We start from the raw sequence: 22630 nt of genomic DNA, 5'->3' as shown, positions 1-22630 counted from the left end.
AACCTCATTTAACAGTTTTTATATGATACTCATTTATAGTTTCATACACGAGTATCATTTTACCTATATAATTAAATTGTAAAATTTAAAATTGATATCACTTACGTGCAAACACATCAACTGCAGCGATACTTCTCTTCTTTTCTCGCTAAGTACCTTTTTAATTTGTTGTAGATATATACACATTTTTAGGTAAGTACTTTCATATTACTTTTTCTTGCCACAAACAAATTTAAGCTTCTCACATTCCAATCTAACATCACGATACATAAGATCAACGAAAGGGTTAAATGTTAAAGTAAATGCACTAACAGTAACTCTTACCAATCGTTGACCAGCGGTCAAGATTTACGAGGTCATGATCATCTTTGTCGAAGAGCACGGCTTCCGAGATAAACGCAGATCGTCGAAGCGGTAGGCAACCGCTGATTGGCTAACGGAGAGCGCGCGGGTGCGTACAACACTGACGTCATGCTTCGCCCAGTTTGAAATCGTCCCGGCCGTCAGTCGCGCGCCGAACGTCGAACCGAATGCATGTGGTGTTCCTCATTTTTTGTCCGTTGCCTTTCCGATTACTTTTTTAAACATCGTCGCAATTCGCTCGTCATTTGTTCACGAATCGTCAGTGAGAAAAAACCAATGAAAAAGTGACGCTCGACTTTATCGACCGGTTTCATAGTGTACAGTGTCACTGTGAGAGTTTGACATTTATTGTTGGATACATTCTCCGCTGCTAACTCGCCTCGATTCGATCGTTGTCGATGATCGTGTGCAACGAAAAGAAAGACATTCTTCCACCGCTCAAATCTACTTTGTTTTCACGCACAATTGACAGCATGCGTTTGAGTGATGGTGGATAGCATTTCTCTGACAAACATGTGTCAGTGAAACGACGTTTGCTCAGGAGACCACGTGACCAGTGTTGGAAGATTATGTGAACAGCGTCTTTACAGAAATCGCGATACTCTGATCTATCGAACATCGATACTCACACGTTATGTGATAATCGACGTATGACATCGACATCAAATTAGTGAGCAATCGCCATTATAAGTAACGGTTAATTCGTTCTTGCGTTTTATTGAGATTATATTAACGAACTGAATGAGATTACATTAGTTTGTGATACGGTGTATATGTTGAAAATTTCACCAATTTTATGCTTAATATGCATGACACGGTGAAACGGACCGGCTCGATACTCAAGGTCGTCGATTTGAATTCGACGAATTTGCGATCGTTCTTCGACGCATGATTTTCTTCTGTTTACGCGCTACTTTTATACTTTCGTCCCTTTGAAAGTGTCCAACTTGACTTAATTCTCGCTCATTGGTGAGAAAGCGCTTGTGATGTGCTGGTGTTTGTGTCACGTCGACTGAGAGCTTACACGGTGTGCGCCGAATGTCAAGACGATAATTGGTGCTGTCTTGAGGTCGAGTGATTCGTGTCATCATGTTGACAATTGTTTTGCTGCTCCTTTTGGGTCAACCGGTTATACCGGCGGAATACTTGGGTGAGTTTATTTCTGATATTTTTTGCTAACCTTTCCTGGAAGTTTTCGGTTAAGTATAATAATATTAAACTAACTAAAATTACTAAATGTGAGGTTGTGAAACGTTATTATACAAATGTATTGTACGTGTAAAGCGCTTAATACCGCCACGAACTTCGAATTTTATATTTCAATCTTATACTCATTCTAGGAAACGAAAGGAATTTGTAATGGGTTTCAAAAGATGTTTAACGTAAAATTAATACGAAGAAAGAAGTTTTATTTCATTCTCCCCAGTGTCTGATATAAACGTGTAACAAGTTAAATTGAATAATGATAATGATATATCATATATTATACTTAAACAATTCAGTTTTACTTTTTTGCTGGCAATTTCGAAATCTCAATTTCTTGTTTCATCTTATTCTATTTCTACGTACAAACGAAGTATGAATTACGAAACGTTATGAATTTTAATCAGATCGGAGTTTTACTACCGTCTTAAAATGGTATCGTAAAGAAGTTTCCAAGCTTAAGCTTCCTTGTTCATATTGTGAAAAGATGTCTCAATATTCCGATCCCCGTACTTGGTTCAGCAATCTGGTCCAACTAACTGCGTTAAATCCTACGCATTTTTTATGTCTTTTCGTTGAAACATCGTGAATGACATCATAGATGCGGCATTTCTCTTTTATGGGATTCTGTAAACTGTCAGCACATGTAAAGCAGACGCTGCATTGACAAAAAGTGTTGAAAATAAAAAGTGATCGAACTAAATACGTTTCTTATTTCGAAAGAAAAATTTATGTTAAATATTATCAAGAATATCGAAAAATATTTGCAAATAATCGCAGAATAATCGCAAATACACGTTATTTCGGTAAATAATATTCTCCGGATATGTCTTTTGCCTTTTTATGAATAGAGAAACATGTAATAATGTACACGAGTACAGCATATTCATAAATTTTTCCTTGCTGAGACAAACGTTTATGTAAATCGTTATTTCAAGTTCTGTAATGTATTTAATATGTATATTAGTCAGAACGTCATCGATCTATTCGATGAGATAAATGCTGAAACTAGTCGAATAATTCCGCATTGCGTTAGAAGCGTAATTTAATAGATATAGATAATCTATTTCTAAAATATAAAATTGATATTTATACGTTATTACGATAAATTATATTATCTGTTAAATTAATTTTGAAATTTCTAAATTAGAGTTAATAGGAAATATGAAAGCAAAGAAGTACATTATTGTCGAATGAAATAGATACTTGCAGAAATAGTTTGCAGAGTCAATATCATAGATGAAAATTTCAAAGATACGTTTCATCATTTTTATTTATATCGCATGGAATAAATTAATAAATTACCTTTGCATAAAATAGATATTTTCTGAAATTAAAATAGTGTCTATATCGTATAAATATTCATTTCATCATTTTTTTATCCACCTCTGTATATTTTAAATTTATAATGAACAAAACAAGTTGCTAGTATAAAATCTATGCCATTGAAGTAACATGTTTTTCTTAGTAGAAATTGCGTTTAATCACGCGTCTCTGCCTTTATCTCTCGAGGAAATCTAAGTGCGACCGTCTACAATAATTAATGTAATCGCTTGATGAAGTTAAAGTTGCAATGCTAACACCATGTATATATAAGTACGTCTGTGATACTAGCATTTTCACGCATATTAAACTTGCTACGCCAGAAGTGTGTTGCTTCAAGGCAATATACTCCAGATATAGGATCAGCATTCTAATATAAATTAGTTTACTTTCTGTGCATCACATTATTTCATGCAAATTTTGCAACGTAGTCTTGTTCTATAAATTTTCGAATATTCTCATCGATAACAGGAATGCAATAACGAGAACGAGCATCGAAGATCTTATGAAACATCGTTAAAATTTCACGAAGTAACAGAAATTCGTTTCGAATAGAAAGCTTTCGTATAAAAGACGTGTTTTCTGATAGTTCTGCTAACTTAAAAGCAATCTCCGAGAGATTGCAGTTTATTACGAAAAGTCTTTTGCATTTGTTTCGTCGTATCGGACAGTTTGTAAGGAAACTTAAATGAATGTTAAAGACATGGAAGAGCGATGTAATATCGAACTGTACAACATTTGTGGAGTAAGTTGGAAGTCGCATCAATTGCTTCTACTTCGTTTTATTGTTACTTCTCATCCAATTTTACTTTAATTCTATCTTACTTGTGCCCTACTTTTATGTTACAATTTTAATTACGAAACTCGTGAAACGTGTTAATTTCCGAAAACGTTTATTCGAATATAATTTTTTAATTTCTCTACTTTGATAAATCTGATAGAAAAACGGACTTTTTGACAGACAGACAAACATATATGTATAAACACTGCTTGAATACAATAATTTATTTTTAAATGATATTTTTTAAGTCAGTTTTTTCTTATTTCATATTCAAACAATCGAATCAACTTATGGTTATGTTTGTCCCTTTAGTTGCTTGTCAAACATTCTATGCATATACTTAATATGACGTCGACTTAATATGATTAGGTGAACGCTGTGTAAGTACACGTGTTGCAGTTAGATCACAGTAGTGCAAAATGAAAGGCGAAGAATTCTCCTGCGTAGCAATAGTCGAATGAGATTTAGTTGGTTATGGATACTGTTCTTAACTCTTGAAAAGGTAGACGGAAATAGGAGTAAGCGCATCAAGCACTTATAATTAACGTTTTTTTATTTCACCGGGTCAAACAGCTAAACGGTAACGATCCTTTTTGTAGATCAATGAATAATGGATAACGATATGTAATGGGAACTCCATAAAGATTCCTGGAAGTGATTATGCAAAATAGTTGGATACCTCTTACTGTAGGATATGCTGTTTATTAGATAGTAATAAATCATGAATATTTTTCGACTTGTGGGATATTGTATAGGAGTAACGTTCCATAGAGTTCTCCAAAATTATCAATTAAGCATCTGCTTTTTACTATGAATTGAATCACTCTATAAGATCACTATATGTAGAAGAGATTTCGAACTCCTAGTTTTATACTCTATTCATTAATTTAAATTCATGTCTGACCATCCTTTTAGTATATTCACAATTTCGACATTTAACTTATGACGTTTAGTATTACCATATAACTGAAAAAAATAGTCATACAGAAAAAGTAGTCATATAGACAATGGCAATCAATAAAATGGATGCCTATGCATAATTTTCTATGCATTTCAAACAGATTTCTTGAAACTACTATTTCTATTTGTATTATTAGGAGAACAAAATGGACCATACGTAGTTCAATAAAATAATATAAAACAAAAAGTGTTGTACATCAATTATTTCCTTATAAAACGAAAGAAACTTTTGGGACTACCTAATACTTCTCTAGTGATCCAACGATATATACAAAATTATATCAAGGGCTTTTTAAATAAATTTTTGGTACTAAAATAATTTGTAAGAAACTCGGGGTTCAAAAATAGTAAGAATTTTTGAATCGAAACAACCAGAAGATGGGAATAATGTCGTTTTTCTACACCTAATAAATCGACCAATTATTGTTACGAAGAAAGTACGAATATATGTTCGGTTCATTTTACCGGGGTGTATCCCGATTCCATTTCGTTCTGGGCGAAAAATAAATCGTTCGGAGCATCGACCGCTCCATCCACCATTGTAGAAGATGAACAGCTCCATTCGCGAGAAACAGAAGCCGCCGGAACCCGAAGTTCGCGTCCATTTTCCGCGATTCCAACGAACTTGCATCGATCCAAACTACTTGGAGTAATACGGATACCAGGGTTACATGGTCGAAACTCGATGCGCGATCTAACAAAGTCGACTGAATGTTCGTCGAACGAAAAACTCGGGCGAACTCGTCGAGAAGACTCCAGGAGCAGTGAATGGAAACGGAATAAGAATAATGAAAATAAGGAGAGAACTGTTCGGAGGAGAGTGGTTTGCCACTCGGTTTGCAGAGAAGGACGAATAGTCAGCGAAAGAAGTGTGTAATTATCCTCGTAAATCCATCGGACATTTCGCGAAAGGGAGGGGAGAAAGCGAACCGTAAAACCGGGACGAATAAATGAAGAATCTAACGGACACTTTCACGCCCTTTGGACAGCACTTTGTCGATAGCCGAGTTGGTTGGATCGCTCGTAAATTCTTATTATAATTGGCATGATTGTAGCCACGGGAATTCTGATTGGCTGGCATAGCCAAGCTATTCGCTAGTTTGAAAAGTTACCGCCATCTCCATAAATCGTTTCTGGTGACGGTGGACGACTGTGAAGTCTCGTGTGGCTGGAACTCGTGAAAATGGGGTTGAAATGCAAAAAAAAAACGAAGACTGGAAAATAGAAAGGGGAGGAAGACAGGAAGGAAAGTTGGAATAGAGGGTAGAAAAGGATTTTAATGTTGGAATGATGGATTTTCTTTCATTGTCGCGAAATAGGCTTCTGCTGGAAACTAGTCTAGTTCGTTGCAACGTCTGCAGTTGACTACAGAACGCTAACAGTCTCGTTAAGATCGCATCTCGCCGTAATACCAGAGTTGATATTTTACAGTAGATAAATTACGCTGATACCAGGGAAGATGGGATAGCAATTTTTTGCCGGCTACTAGGGGATAAATCGGTGCTGGATTGCGGGAGTAGATCTTGCTTTATAAACTCGCTGATATGTTTACGACCAAACGATGAATATGTTTTGATCGTTATAGGAGAAGCGAAAGCCAATGGAATTTGAGCATGATGTCTTGCTGATTTGAGCGGACGATTCTGAATGTCATAGAACTTACTATTTTTTGATTATAGTTTGCGATTTTGGTTTTTAGTTGCTTTGATCGTTACCACATTTTTATTTAGAGGAAAATATTTCATGTTATGTAGTTCATTAAAAAAATTACAAATTGGTAATTTTGATCAAGGCTATGGAAATATTGATTCTTTCCCTGATTATTTAACATTGCGTAAGTTAACATTCGCCCCACAGTTCTCGCGGTTATTCCGTAGGAACACTGAATTGTGACCGAATTTCGTTACAAAATTACTTTTCGTAGTCGCATTTATGTACGTGTTCGTTCTGTCGCGGTGTTTTCCGTATGTGTTGATTGTTTAATTACTAAAAATGAGGTCGTGTATTGCGGAAGCACGCACCCCTATGCATGCTTTGTGAAGAAACAATACCCATCCGTCCATTATTCATCGTCATAGAAGGAAAACCAGAAACGGCGCTATTTTCATGTATTTCTCAAAATGACTTATTTTTCGGACCAATGCTATACGCGTACTGTAAACGGTGTATTATATTTGCGACAAATCCAGTCTCCCAGTATCGCGATATAAAAAAGCAAAAATCTTCGCCTCTGCTGTTGTTTCTCTTCCAATATTTTTTCAACACATCCCGCCGGCACTATCAACGTGTATCGTCTGCAAATATTTTTATTGGCTGTTTTGATTTTACCTGTCTGCTGGTGTTATCACGGTTTTCCATAGAGTTAATTCGATTAAAATTACCAAGCTCGATGAAATTCTTGAAAACAAGGATTAAATTACTCGGAACTTAATAATTTTATAATTAGTAACCCTGTGACACAATCTTCTATGTTATATTCTAATTTCATAATTAATTTCATAATTAATGATATATGACACACAATATTTGTTTTGTAACTTCAAAATATTATAAAATATTGTATTAAACGCACATGTGTTTAGATACTCTCGTAGACGAGTGTATATTACTTGCGGACTATTCCAACACAAACATATCTAATATCACAATCACAATCTTCTTTCCCACTAACTGACGCCGCACTGCACTTGCTACACGTAATCGATATGATTCTCTCAATAGTCACTACTAATAGTAAGTATTGGTAGAAAAAGAGGGCTAAAGAGGAAGCAGGAAGAACGAGAAGAGAAACGTGTTCTCAACGTGTTACGAACTTCTCTGTGGAAGTGGCCGTTTGCCTTGTGCGTTCTTTTTTGGGGAAGAAAACTTGCCGAACGGCAGAGAGTAGCTCGTTTTCAAGCTTTTCCATTTCCACTTCACTCTGTCGACTGTTTCACGACTCCCGATTCAGCGAGTCGCGCAGCTTGCCATGGGTTTAGCGTTCTATGCTTCGCGGAAGTGCATTTACCTATTGTTCAGCTCGCTCGTCTTTCGTTGGGATTTCAAGAATCGACCAATCTTCGCATCTGCTCGTGTGTAAATTTTCTCCCTGTGTGCAACGTATCGAATTCATATTCGAGAGTATAATCGGATGTAGCTGATATTTGAATTTGAAGCTGTAAGCCTCCTTTAATCTCAAACATTTTTTTGACGTCATGATTTGAAAATACTGCTCTTTGTTTTTAGACGTTATCGTTCGTAAGATTCTTGTTGAACTTTCATAATTCTGTGTTGTTAGAGTGATATTTGAAAGGATAGAGAGATTTGAGAAAGATAGAGAGATCGTTCGTATATATGCACTTCAAAAAATGAAACTATTTCTTGAAGATAATAAAAGAAATTTATAATAGAAATGTTATGTATCCGCTTTCTAGATATTAGTTATTTGTTATTTGTTTGAATATTTTATATAAAATTTGAGTCTATCAAAGCTTCGTTCTATATTCCTAATTTTCACATATCATACGATATTCTTCACACACACAAATATTTTTCACATGTACATATATATATATATATATGTATATGTATTAAATTATATAAAATGAAGTGAGCGAGCCTCCAGGTATACGTATGGCATTCCTCTGATACCTGCATCTGTTTTCGTGCGAATTTGTGACTAAAATTGGATGCTGCATCAGACTGATAAATCATATTCGTCCTTATCAAAACGGTAATCACATAAACTGGCGTACAGTGCCGCTCCGATACGTTTCATTTTCCCCGTTCAGTTCAGGCGTCTAATAATTTCATATCTGGCGTGAAATCACTCAAATGAAAATATTAAAACACGAAGTGTATAATATCAATAGCAAGCTGATTTATTATTATTCTTTTAATTTTTGAGAACGTTTGTAGTAAGAAGATAGAAAGTAGGAACATAAAGAACTTCAAATATACTTCTTTGTAATTATCTATTACACGGTACATTTAATTTTATGTACTTAAACGTAATTAGAACTGTATCACGCGTGGAATTTTTCGATTGTATTTTTCCAACAGTCGACTAATTTTTCGAGCTTCACGAAACAAGCGTTTAAAGTTTTAGCGCATTTCATGAAGAGGAAAATTGCTTTAATATTGAAGGGAATTCGCTATTATTTAGCCAGAATTCTATCGCTGGTGATATAATTCAACTTTATACGAAATGTTGGATTGGTCTTGATAAGTATATATATTACATATACTTAAAATACATAAAACTATATAAAATATTTAAAGTAAATTTCTCATTATAATATTTAGTATATAAAACGAGTCTCTACTCGTGTTCCATTTCTTTAATTTTATTTATGGTTGCATAATTCGCATAGACATCCGTACAATGAAAAATCGATATTATTTTCCCATTGGATAAATATATGTATCGCTTTGAAGTACATAACGATTTAAATTACATATTCCAAATTTATCCGATAAAAGTATAATCATACGACCGTCGTACATACGCATACATCGTACGTGTTACAATCGAACGATGCAGCATTATTCGATATGCCTTAACGACAAGAATATCAATGCTGTCCAAAGGATAATTGTATAAATTAGCTGAATCGCAGATGGCACGGTACTGTTTACGTTGCAAAGCAGCGGATTTCGAAGTGAATTTCAGCTCGTTCGATTTGCAGTCTAGTTAATAGATGTGAAATTATCCGAACGCAGAGTCGCACACTGCTCGGCCGTCGCATTTATTGGTTGCGATTGATGAGATGGGCTCCGTAATACGTGGATAACTTCGCGAATGAAGCGTGCATCGTGTGTCCCCGGGACTGATTATCAATTGTCAGTTCCCAATTGTTGTCCTATGATCGATTGCGTGTCGGCTGTAACTGAAATGGTTATAATAATCCGTTAATGACACAGCTGCACGCATAAATCCTGTTTGATTGCGATTTAATTTAAGAGGCCTTGTGACAGAAATCTAAATAATTTTGGTGATAAAATTAAACAAAGCTCGTTTTTCGTTTACGAAATTATTATTACACATATTTCTACGGTATTCGATTGTAAATGCGCACACGTTTGTTTTTTATTTGATTGAAAATGTTGTACATGAATTTTTAATTGGAGATATTGTACATGAATTTTCGGATATTTAAATAATAATTTGATGTTATTTATATCTCAAATTTTTTTAAGAATTTAAAGGAACTACCAACTAAAACTTTTTGGTACTGGTATAATTTCTTCTCCTCGTCTATAAATATCTTTTACCTTTATATCGACCACTCGTTTCAATTTCATCAACCGTACTTTGTCTCCTGAACTTTTCTCCTTCAGCTTTCTTCGGTTTATCTTCGATGTACTCATTTCATCCGTTTGAACACGCTTGTCTGTGGTTTTGTCCAAGTTTCCACCCTCTAATACAATTCTCTATTTCTTCGATGTCGTGTCGTCGACCTTGTTTTCATTATTCGCGTCTTTTTTCCTTGCTACACTGTCTATACTACTGTCTTATTTATTTTTATTTCTCTCTAGGTATCACGACCTTGTAATTTTTTCCAAGAGGAAGAAAAAACGGTTGTCTTGTTGCTGCTTTTTCTTCTTGACAATCGCGTTTCTCTAACGTGCCGGCTGCAGACAATGAAATTTTTGAGCCGATACCTGCCACGTTTATTAAATTTCCTTCCTCATTTCCACGACTGATGATTGTGATGATGCACGGGTTTAAATCAGCCAATCCTATGATCTTTTATTATTATGTTTTATACTGATGATTTTTTATTTTATCTATGCTCGTAATTAGCATATACAAATTTTTACGAACAACATAATGCTTTTGCTCCGAACATTAGTTCTTATCCAAATCAGCAGCATTCAAATGATAAATGATCTATGTGGCAAAATGAACATAAATGCATTTTTTATTTCCATTGAAAGACATTCTCACTTTTGGCATTTACATCGCTTACTAAATATTTCAACTCCTAGTTTCTGACCATATTTTTCGAACCAATTTCGATTACAAATGCGATATTAAAGCACAGCTTTATTCTCATTTGTTCGATTATTATTTCCATAATGGCCAATATCCGATTAATCAGATTTATTGCAACCAGTTAAAGTTCAAAATCCTATTCGCTATAATGACCAGAAGTTTCCGACGGAAATTAAAAATATCTCGTTGTGTGGTCATTTCAACACTTAATTGCTATTAGCGTTTGGATAGAGTCATAAAATATGAGTCTGCAATGTTTTATTTTCAGTGGATTGTTTGCATTCAATGCATTAACTGCATTTTCTGTCCAATTTTGGTCGCAAATAGTGACCTAAAATCCTGGATTCTTGAAAGAATGTCTATAATGATAGAAATATTTGTTGGCTTTCTATCAAAAAATAAAATAAAGAATGGACGGAAAGTTCTTCGTAAAAGGGGAATAGTAAAATAAATATTTAATTATGTTCTTTTCTTTAGTTTCCCAGCATCATTTAAGCGTGGAATTTTTAAATATGGAGAAGAACGACAGAAAGAAAGAATAAATTAATTTCTACTTTTAAAGGAATCTCTATAAAACAAAAAACTTGATTTTACTCAAATATTTCCAATAAATTATGTTAGCTATATAGTTCAAGTTATGTTACATACCTAATCGCATACATTAAATCATTGGTCAGTAATATTTTGTCTCTTTTAGCTTTTAGGAATTCACAAAGGTTTCAGACCTCCACCATTCTGTCCTTACCTATCCAAAATTTCCGCTGTCTTGGCAAAACGTTTCCATATGTGTCACTTCGTCGTGTTGGAAACATGTGCATCAGTCACGAGAATTTCGCTTTACGGTCTGTATGTATCCCTCTGGACAATACTCGAAGGACTAATTTTATTGTCCGTGAATACCGCCCACTACACAGGCTACGCCATAATTCGTCGTCGTTCTATGTTTGGGTTCAGGTAGCCCGTCGAAAGTCCAAAAACCATTTACACAGTGATATAAAGGAAAAGAGGCATCGCCCGTGTGGTCGTACTATAAAGAAAATTTTATTTCTGGCTGGTATAACGTCGACGGAAATTAACTGAAGTCCCACTTAACGATCTCTCGCTTTGCTTCGTTCTAAAGGGTGCAGAAGTGTTCCTCAGCTCGAAACTATCGTATCACAATTTAAAAGACAGCCGACCCGTGAAACGCCTCCAGGTTCCATGTACTCTGTACCGGGTGGTGTACTCTTCTTCTTTCCAGGGCACTTTGAGTGGCTTGAAAAATTGTTAGCGCTAAAAGGCCGGAGCGGGCGGTCCCTCTCGTGCCTGCTCGAAATCCATGCGGAATTCGTGTTGAATTCTCCGAGCGATCCTCACAAAAAATCAACGAAAAATCCAAAATGCAAGGGACAGACGGACTCGTTGAGGTCTACGCTTTCTGGCAACCGGGCGAAAATGAAATTAAGAAACTGCGGTGGCGTCACAGACTGGTTTGGTTGGCTGACTGCTGGTCCACGGAAGCATATTACATTTCCACGTAGGAGGAGGTAGCCTGGAATACAGTAGGGAGATATATTGTAATAGCTTGCGCAGGAACATCCTTAAAAGTCGTTGAATTTACATCTTGTAGTAGCGGGGCGACAAGTTTCGCGGAATAAGGCGCATCTTGCAATGCCGGCCAATTGTCCTTGGGTTATTCATATTAGCCTTCTTCCTCTTTTTTTCCGATTTTCTTCCCTTCTTTCTTTTCGTTTCCTTATTCTCGTTATTAACCCTGAACCCTAATGGGGCACAGTGGATTTCCGAGACAGGTTCGAGGATTTCTGTTGAAATTTACCAGTAGATAATAGGAATATTAATCCTTTAGTGTTTAAGCTTTTTAAATTTTTTAATTTTGTTTTTGTGTGTAGCTCTATTTTTGGTATTTGGTATGGGTGACCTATGTGCAAAATTGTCACAAGTATAAGTGTAAAAGTAGAATCTCTATTTATTTGTATACTTGTCCTTATTCTAAATTTTAGAATTTAACTGTCGTATGTTGTTAACGTCTACACATTGATGTACGTGTAATGGATAAGGGAATTGAACAATTACAGGGATGATTTTTGTTGTGTATTATTAATTACATATTTTTGTGTTGAAGATAGTTTTTTAATGATGTATTTCTATTAAAAGTAACTGTCTGATAAAAACGTACGATAAAAACGAATTTAAATAATATACAAAACATATAAAACATCAAAAGTAAAATACTAGATATAATATATTTGACAAATAAAACATCTATATGTATTTTCTACTGCTTCCTTTTTGATAAAAATATGAAATTGTATAGATATTGCCAATCTATTATATAATTTACTGCAATCTATTATAGTATATATGTAATAACGTTATCGGGAAACAATACCGATTTTTACTAACTCCTTCGAAGCGACCGACATCGAAACAAGCAGTTCAATAAAAGCGACGTGTTCAGCGTGCTTCTGATCTGATCTGGCGCACGCTGCTCCACCAGAATTTAGGAATTAATCTGGCTAGTAATTCCATTAGTTCAGCAGATACGTTTAGGGCTACTGTTACGGCTAGCCTTCTAATATTTGCTCATACATAAAAACGACAAATAGAAAACAACCGTTGCAGCGTTTCCATGAAGCGTGAAATCGAAGCACTGTCCGATCGTTAAACCAAGAGCTCTTCCTTAAACACTACGAATCGTTGTATAATATAAAAAGATATTTCGTGAGACAATCATTGGACTCTGTCAAATTTTCTCTGTTGGCTAAAAGTATTAAAAATCACAGACGTGAAACGAAGAGATCGTTCAATTTTTTAAGATTCACGGAAGAAATCAACGGTCAAGTGGAGGAATAAAATAGATATTTTAGGATGATACACGTTTTGTAAGGACGCTTTAAATTTCAACTTTATCGAAAAAATTTCATGGAATTTTATTATTACTTTAATCTTTAGTATTTTAGTTTAAATCTGCAATATCTTTCATTCAATAATAATTTCCACGTTAGCAAAAACTAATCCGAAGTTGTCAAAGCCGAAGTCATATTTTTGCACGAAATATTTATAACTTTAGATCGTATGCCCTGAACAAGATCCGAGATCTTCCTGCAGATATCTCAAATTACATATCTCATTCTCTAAAACATCCCGAAACTTTCTTGATCAATTTTACGATCGCGTTACATCGTTTTTATCTGATACGTAAAACTAGAAATCTGCATCCTTTAGTTTCATAACTAATTTGCTAGACTGGCTTTTAGTCGCCCATCTTGCGTCAACCTTTTTCATTCGATGGCCGCATAGGCAAAGCAAAGCTTCGAAGAGTTGTTCGCTTTCAGTCGAATCCGTGCATATTCGCGTATTTTCATTCAAGAGGATAACATTCAGCGGATTCTAGGGCGGTGGAAGAGACTGGTGGGTATATTAATGAGCCGAGGGTTTACACGTGTGTCGTTGTACAAGAGAGAAAGAGCAAAGACCCGTTACATGTCTGGGACTAAATAAATTACGGAAGATGTTTTTAGGAGTGGATGGAAACGGATTCTGGGTATCACTCGGCTGGCCCGGTTAGCGAAATAATTTAGTAGGGTACATGGGACTCGTCTCTGCAGATTCGCCGACTATAATGTGAACTTCATTACGACCTGGACAAAATCTCTGCCAATTATGCAAATGCTCGGAATCGCGCAGCCGAAGCATTCGCATTTTGTGCTAGATATTCCTCGGTCACCCGCCACGCGTTTTCTAGATCTATTTTTCCTCGTGGATCTTTGGAGAAACGTATAGTGATATACCTAGTTACTTATAATTGGACTGCGGATTTTTATACAAACTCATATTTTCATGAAAATAGTTGAAAAGTGTCGTATTTTTTGTCCATAACAGAAATTTGTCCAAACAGTATTTTCGACTTCTTTTTTCGCGTAGAATCACCCCCTTTCCGCTTGTACCACCAGTTGCCAACCACCCTGTATATGAAATTGATACCTACGAAATAAAGAGAGAAGGGTAAAAATAGAGGAAATAGAGGAGAATCTTTAGTATCTACCGTTGCGGGTTTTAGGATTTGGTAGATTGATACACTGAACTCGTACCTATTAATAACCTTCTTTGTATGTGCTTTAAAGTTAGTGATGGATTTATTTTAAAGTGTAGAGGTTTATGTGTAGAGGATGGTTGGTCGGTGAGGTTTAAATGAACGAGATTGCTCGTTGTTGAAACCGTCGAATATATTTAAAATGATAAATTAGTATACAGATAATGTTCACAAAGACGCTCGTACTAACCGATTCTCTAAGACAGTGTATAAGTCGTAAAATAGGATCGCTAATGACTCGTTAACTAGATCACCGATAATTCGTTGATAACTGGTTGATAACTGATCGACAACTGACTCTAACTCATTTCCTTGCGATCGCGTCCGCCTATTTATACTGGTCGGGGGAGAGTTGGAAAATTTAAATTCGTCTTCGTTCGTCGGTTGCACGTAGCGGCGACATTGTTTTGCTCGGAGTTTATTCTTACATTACGTGTATCCTAACGCTCTTGATATTCCGAGGCAAAGCAACAACATTATTTGAATTGTCCTCTAACTTATGTGCCGCTAAAAAAGAAAAGAGAATACGATTGAAGATCGATTAAGAGAGTTTAATGAAGATTATACATGATAGCAAATCTCGTTAAATATTTGTGTAAAAATAGACTATTTAGGATTCGTTTTCATCTGCATGTTGGATCTATGAACAAAATTCACACGTTGTTCATGGCGAATTGAATTGAATACCAAAAAAAGAAGCAGTCGAATTAATCCACGAACATTGACTTTCGAGTGGAATACTTTGATAAAAAGAACCGTATTTTCTGTTTGTTCACTGATTCCGAACATCGATCTAATAGTACACGTATCGTATGGAATAGATTTTTCACGGTAAAACGTATAATGAAATATTCGCAGAAAATTAAAAACAAAATGAGCAGAAGAGTAAAAAACAGGACGATAAAATCGTGAAGTAAATTTCTCGACGGATGTTCTGCGGTATTGGTTCTGGAATTTTGTTCGTTCTCGAATATTTATCGAACCGAGTGTCGAACTGATAAAATTTTATTGCTACCTCAATGGGAAGTTGAAATTACGAATTTGGCGTTGAATTTATGTAAGTTGATTCATCAAAAAGTATTTCTTTCAATATTTTTTATAAATTAATATCGCGGATAAGATTAATAAGACAGGAACGAATAGGTCAAAGTGACAAATACATTTTTATACGCACTGTTTCTGACAAAATTTTTTAAATTTCCTCTTTACGTTTTGAAATTGAACAATTTTTTGAGAAGAAGAGCTTATAAATTCGTATTAAATATATAGTTGCCGAATGCACCTTTCAGTTAAATTATTGAATTGTTCTGACATTTATATCTATTTTATAAATACAAGAAAAAAGCAAAATTCTTTAAGAGCTGTTATAATTATTAATTCAAAAATTGCCGAATGCACCTTTCAGTTAAATTATTGAATTGTTCTGACATTTATATCTATTTTATAAATACAAGAAAAAAGCAAAATTCTTTAAGAGCTGTTATAATTATTAATTCAAACGTAATCAATATTAAAGACCTAGAACCAAAACTTTCGATATAATTTACTCTATTCCATAAACAATATACTATCTCTTCTAAATCGATACACTTGATCGATACGTGAAAAACAAATACAGACAAACTTTATTCCCGCGAGGTCCGTAAATGCGACCCTCCGATATCGAATGTAATACTTTTGCGTTACGTTTAATCCCTGGGACGCGTCAAAATAATTTACGAGGTGATAGACTCGCGTTTTGAAACTGGGCCAATGGATATGGGCTATAGGAGAGAATACGAACAGAAGGTAGTACAGGTTTTGGATGGAGATACGTGTCTATAAATTTCGAATTAAAGGAATCATATGAAACTGGACCAAAATGAAGACCGTATTTCTAAGTGGCTTTTTTTTGGATCATTAGCATGTGTATTACAATATTTCATTTTGTTGATTTTCTTACTTTTTAAACAATATACGTTGATGTTACACGAAATAATTAACGTGTAATTAACATATAGTTGATTAGCCATGACCATATTCAAATTTATATATACCAAATATTTACCTAATTACTAAAGTATGAAATTATGTAAGTTGTCATTATAACGTTATTTATTATTTTAGATAGTATTATTTGTATACTAATTTATTTTTAATTATGCACACAAATAAAATCATTGCAGTCTGTTTCACATTTTCATTGAATTTTCTTATTCAATTTTTGTATAAGATAATTGATTTTAGTAAAAGAAAAGAATAAAAAATTTTTTACAAAATCATTTTTTATTCTTTACTCAATACAGAAAAAGACAGATAAACGAGCTCACTAGTTAGAGTTACGATGAGTTTGTCTAGTTTTCCTCTGGATTTTATTTCGAGCTTTTTGGAAGTTCCCCGTTGATTCACCTCGTCATGGTTTCTTCTTTATTCCTACATCTCCCCATTGCCCTCTTTTCTCTTCGTTTCTGCTACTTTTGTTACGTTCGATCGAGTTCGGCTTGAGAACTCGCCGCGTCTCGGCTGTCAATATATCGGTTTTCTCGTGCACGGTTCTGTTCGTGTATTCCTCTCGAAGTCTCTGACGAATAGTCATGGTTCGATCCTCTTTTTGTTCGTTGTTGCTTGCGGACCAAGTGGGAAAACTAGCAGGCGGATGAATTTTCCTGTTTCATATACCAATATAGAGTGGTTCACGAAGGTATTTCAAACAATTACGTGAAAAATCCTTATGAATATATTATATGCATTATATGAAACTTTTCTAAATCTGTAGTGCCGCAGTAAGACACGATTATCACAATTATAGTGGTAAGAATTGGAACCAATCTGAAAATGAATGCAGAAGATACAATACAATATTCATCTAGTGAAAAATGAATTTTGCTTCAAACATATACTAAGACCTCATTGAATACTGAGTCTTATTAGTATAGCGGATAATTGACTGTTCCAATATTTTTATGATTTCTACATATAACTACTTGCACTAAATATCTTGCAGTTTCTTTATTCATACATTTTCGAATTTTTTCGAACTTTACCAATGTGATCATGATAATTGCATCATGTCATATTGTCAAAAATTTTTCATATAATATGAAATGTACTCCGAAAAAGCTTTTGCACAAGTTTCTATTCAATGTCGAGGATAAGATTGTTTTAAGAATTTTTGAACTTGTTTCTAGTCGACCATTGCAGTGCCCGTTATTAATTTTCGTTTATATTCTATTCTATTGTATTATGTTCCATTCTCTTTTATCACGGTTAGCTTTGGGATATTTTGATATTTTTATAGTTTTTCGCAGTTTGACGTTTTAGCTGTCCAAGTAGTGAACATGTCTAAAAACACAATGAAGCAAACCGTTTCAAATTCAATTACCGTACGTATAGCAAAATTGTCGTTAGCGTCCGCAATTTCCGAGTAACTAAAAGTGGGCTTGTTGTAATAATCATTTTGCAAAGTTTCGTAGGTCGTAGCTTTATTGTTAAAACATTGGAAAAAAGCACACCTTCGTGGGAATGGAAGGAGAACATTGGGGTAATTAAGTTTTCAGAACGGAAATTAATGAATTAAGTAGTGAAAAGAAAAGATATTTCAGATGCTTTACTGGATGAAAATATATCAGTTAAGAAGGAATTTCGGCTTAAAATTATACCGACTCTGATAAATTTTTAAACGTTTTGGGCGAAATCTCGTCTAAATGTTAGAATACAGTATTTTAATTGTTTTATAAAATTTCTTGATGTTTCTGTATGTTAAAATTTTATAAGTGACATAGTAATGAAGAAGGTATGTATTATATGTATTATCAAAATTTCTATTAAACACTAATTATTGATATTATATAACATTTTAGCTATGACAATATAACTTTCCTAAGTGCCTAATTTTAAACCAACAAATTACCAATAAAATAAAATTTCCGAACACAAGAGAGATTAACATAATCAATATCAGACCATAATAACAATAAACGTTCCATCGACATCTAAAGAGTCATGGTCCCTAATTGAATTAGAACTTCTTCCGAGTTTGTCGATATTTAATCTGACAGCAGGTAGCCCCGTCTCTGCAAGGGAGCTTCTTAATCCCCGCATTACCCGGCGTGACTACGGGCTAGGCTGTGTCTTCCTTTCAGCCTCTTATCCAGCCGCTGCTGGAACAGAACGTTTCATAAATCCTGCTGCGAGAGATAAGTGGCCCTGAATGTCTTTCGTCCTGACGCAGTTTTAGTCAGTTCACCACTAGCCTTTGGGTCTTCTCAGTGTTTTGGGACGGTTAATTGGAACGGAACGCACGACGGTGCAGCTATTTAGCTTCTTAATCAGAAGTTGTAATTTTGCGCATGTTACTATACTCTGTGATCCCCCCGCCCCTTCTCTCTTTTTATCTCGTTCTCTCTCTTTCTTAGTTTTCTTGTATTATGAATTTGGCAAAGTGAAAAGTTTGGCTAACCAAAGTCTCAAAATTATGGAGTACGTATTCGATTCGTGTTACTCAAACTTGATTAAGAGAACGTTCAACCTGATCAGATTTCTACGGTGTCGTAAAGTCACGTCGCTTGTTTTCGATGTTAACTCGGTTTTACGTCTACTGTGAATAAGCGCATCTCCCATTTCCCTCGATTCGATTTCAGTCGGGGTGTCAATTTCTGCTTCAATCGATTAACACCCTGGTTCACTAAACTTTCACCCTTAACTTCGTTGCCAGTCGCTGATTCGAGAATGCTGCACAGGGAGATTGTAAAATGTCTTTGGGTTATTAATATTGTTACATCCTTTCTTTCGTTAATGCATGTATACAGTCATATATATATATATATATATATATATATATATATATATGCATTAAGGAAATATATAGGATAATATATATATGCACATATATATATATATATATATATATATATATATATATATATATATATATATGCATTAAGGGAAAAAAAGGATTTATATAATAGGACTTACAAGGATATAAAAGGATTTATATAATGTAATAAGGATGTTATATAATAAATTAAAATAAATTATATATATAATTATTTATATTATATAATTTTATTTACAAATTCAACTATAATTTTAATTAATGTTGTAATTTCATTTGACGTTTCAAAAAATAGATTTATTTTTTAACAAAGCCTCTTCTCTGATAAAAAATTGTATCGCATCTAGAAAAAGAAATGTGAATTTCAGTAACAACGCAAATGTGTTAATAATCGGCTGTATGATTTCAAAGGAATTATTTAAATTCTACAAAACATCAGTGAGTTAATTAAAAAGATAAAACATAAACCGATGAAATACAACAGTGAAATCAAACGATTAAATTAAATATAAATTTTAAATATTGCGAGAAATTAGCAACGACAGAACGATACGATCGATCGGTTGCTGAAAAACGTGTTAAACTGCAGCGTAGTAGCGATATCCTAAGGAAGGATTACTCCGTTAAAACCAGCTGTTCGGATAATCTCGTGGCACAGTCGATGATATGAAGCCATAAACGCGATAAAGAGTTGAGCAGATCCCTGGTCTTACGTTCGACGGTGTCACGAATCGCGAGACATAATCATAGACATCGATCCGATACCTTAAGTACTCTGCAGTCGTTCGGTATCCTTGAATTTCGATACCACCTAGCTGCTGAAATCGTTCAGTCTGAAATTTGTGAGACATTCGTCGTTATCACGTCGAAACTTTTACATATAGACGATCAGGTTGTTCAATGCTCCTCCATTGTAAGTCATGTTTCATATCCTTTGCAGCGATCTCGGAGTTTATGGCTTGAGAAAATTGTTTATGGGATGTGTTTTATTCGCGGTTCTGCTTATTCGTAGTTTCTCAGATGAGTTGCTCTTTCGTGCGCGTAAGATGCGCATCTTATAACAATGGAAATGGAAAGAATGATTTGTTGTTAGATTTGTTGGAAAGTTTAGAAGTATTTCGATTAATAGACATATGAATTTGTTATATGTTAATAATAGAAGTAATAATAGAAGATCGAATTTATCGAAGATTTATTTAGAGATATTTATAAAAATTTGTTTAGAAATACGTAGGAAAATAATACTCTTTTTTAAGAATGCATAAATACATAAAATGATATTTTTAAAGGTAGAATAATTTCTTTTTACAAATGTCAGTTATTCATTACTTGGCTTTAATATACTCCTTTTTCCATGACATTCGCGAAATAACGAAAGCATCGCTTGTTTCGCATTTGTATCAGTCTGGTTGATACTCATTCATGACAACGACGGGAAAGCCAACATTACACGCATGTCGAGCACTAATTAGGTTACCTGACACGTAACAGCGTGTGCTGTGAGACACGCATCTGTTCTGTTGAAACTTAACCACGTTAACATGTGATCCAACGGCCACGAATTTTTCTCTATGATATGATAAATGCATACCGTTATTTCGGGTTTTCATTTCTTTCGTCTACCATTTTCCGTGTATTTCTCCAGTTTGTAGCATTTGTTTCAAGATTAAATGATATAATTATGATATATAATAATTATGGTAATTACGAAATAATAACATAATTATCTAGCAATTTTCCAACCCCATCAAAAGACACATTTTGATCCTTTCCAAGTGGCAATTTTATCTTTTGATTACTTTCTATTCGTTGTTCATCTAACATTTTCCAACTGATTGTGTTCAAAGCTTATTGTTCCTATACTTATTATTCCTATACTTATATTAAGAAATTCTGTTTATTTTTTTAAATCACCGCAAACAGAGCTCAGAGATTTGCTCTTACGCCGAATAAAATGCGTGAAATTACAAAATCATAAAATTTCGAAAGAAATCTGATTAATCGACGAGTCATAATCGCCTATCACCATGGATATTCAATCCCCCAAATTCGTTAGACCTGTAGATTCGTAATCGACTTGTAACTGTTGTTGCGCGAATCAGTTCAATTAGAACTCGAATGTTTCCGCATATTTGATAACAGCATCTTGTCAGTTGGTATCGCGACGAAATTGCCCGGACGGCAGCTTTCAATTTCGCGATTCAACCGAACAACGTTCCCCCGGTACGCAAACACGGTGCGCGCGTAATAGGTGTACAACGTGTACCGGACTTCCGTCATATGTTACTGTCAGCGGCATCGCGTATTTACATACACAGCTACGTTTCATATATGTACTTCACGGCACCGTCGCGCCGACGACGGAAGCTCGGATTTTCGCGTGTTATCACCGGGTATACTGCGAGGTGTAAACGCGGCGCGTTAAACCAGCTCATAGATCGTCAATGGATTTAGTCGTTCATAGCCGATGAATCGATGGTAAGTCGATTATTCGACTTGCATAAAGGATTTCCGGTTAAACTTCGAATTACAATACCGATATTTTCAGAATTGGAACCTTTTTTTTCGAGGCTGAGAAAATATTCGGGAAATTAAAATTTTTCGTAAGCATTGTAGCTGTGTCGGTTGTTTGGTTTAAGCTTCTCATTATTTGAATCGCTTGAAGTATTTTCTGTTAAATTTCGAATGACGGTACAGATATTTTTAGAAACAAAATTTTTCTCGAGCCTGAGAAAATAAAAAGGAAACGATTTTTTTTACAATTCTTATGACACAAGGTATGATATGTAATACGTTTCAGACTTTTCGAGAAGTTTGTTCTCGAGTTTGCTTGTGTATCCCATGTGTTCAAGTGTAGTATGGAATAATCCATTTTAATTTGTAAATGGATGTATTTCGGGAGAGGCTTTCAGTTGGAAAAATTGAATATGGGAGGATTAAAGGAACACGAAGAGGATATTAGAATATCAAGGGGAAAGATCGGTGGCCTAAGACGCCAGGATATTTTTAACGTCGTTCGTCGCTTCTTAAACTAGAATACTTCGGAGATTTTCTAGAAATTGAAAAATCTGCAAGTAGATTTATCGTAGCACGTATTCCCTCATTTTAGCATTAACA

The 22630-nt window shown here is 34.7% G+C and overlaps 1 protein-coding gene across 6 annotated transcripts in view; it reads left to right on the top strand.

Annotated features, from left to right (window-relative positions):
* Positions 1-496: 496 nt before the first annotated feature.
* Positions 497-22630, top strand: part of LOC117164223 (uncharacterized) — a 335191-nt gene continuing 313057 nt past the window's right edge. For all 6 annotated transcript variants that reach the window (XM_076619721.1, XM_033347140.2, XM_033347142.2 and 3 more), the window contains exon 1: positions 497-1513. The gene's annotated coding sequence lies outside the window, so the exon portion shown is untranslated. The remainder of the gene's footprint in view (positions 1514-22630) is intronic.

The sequence above is a fragment of the Bombus vancouverensis genome, chromosome 7 (genome assembly GCF_051014615.1).
Source record: "Bombus vancouverensis nearcticus chromosome 7, iyBomVanc1_principal, whole genome shotgun sequence".
Lineage (NCBI taxonomy): Eukaryota > Metazoa > Arthropoda > Insecta > Hymenoptera > Apidae > Bombus > Bombus vancouverensis.
Note: the sequence above shows the minus strand (reverse complement) of the source record. Positions and strands in the feature narration are given on the sequence as shown.